The following is a 760-nucleotide window of genomic DNA, read 5'->3' as shown; positions in this document are numbered from 1 at the left end:
TACAAAATACTACTCAACATCTATTATACTACACATGCAAATTTAACTACCACACTAACTTTATAACAAAAATTAAAAATCATCCAAGTACAACATAATAATAAAAATGAAAGTCCAAATACACATAAACATCCATTTTTATTACAAAAGATCACATAAATAAAAGTACAAGTACAAGTACATCAAATTTATTAAATATCAAAATCCCAAACTATGTCTTTGTCTCCTTGATCAGTAGGTGGATCAGGCTGATACTGAGTATATCGGGGGCACTCAAGGAAGGTAACATCAGGCTCACCTCTGTAGTGTCGGGCCTGAGCTTCAAAATAAGCTATCTCAAAATTTGAATGCCTTTGAAGGTACTCACTATCTCGTAATCATGTCAACGTTCTAAACCTCTAATCCTTTCATTTATTAATTCTATGCTCTTCCGCTGCAAGGTCAACTCATTCATCAAATCAGTCAGAGTAGGGGAACTAGAAGGTGGAAGGTCATAACTTGTAGAGGAGACATCTCTACTAGTGAAAGGTTCTTGACTCCTACTTCCAGTTCTCCATTTCTCATGGGATTCATAAGTTTTCAAATTAGCTTTACTAACGAGTTTCATCTTGTGAACCCATTCCTCATCTCCTTCAGCTTCCACTCCAGAAAGTCGGCAAAGTACATAAATAAGGCCAGGATGTCCTAGACCTCCACTTGTTTCACTCATTGTTGTAGTAAATATATTCTTAAAAATAATTCTCCCCACATTTATAGTTCT

The sequence above is a fragment of the Phalaenopsis equestris genome, unplaced genomic scaffold, assembly GCF_001263595.1.
Source record: "Phalaenopsis equestris unplaced genomic scaffold, ASM126359v1 Scaffold001216, whole genome shotgun sequence".
NCBI classification, from domain to species: Eukaryota; Viridiplantae; Streptophyta; class Magnoliopsida; order Asparagales; family Orchidaceae; genus Phalaenopsis; species Phalaenopsis equestris.
This window is presented reverse-complemented; position numbering follows the sequence as displayed.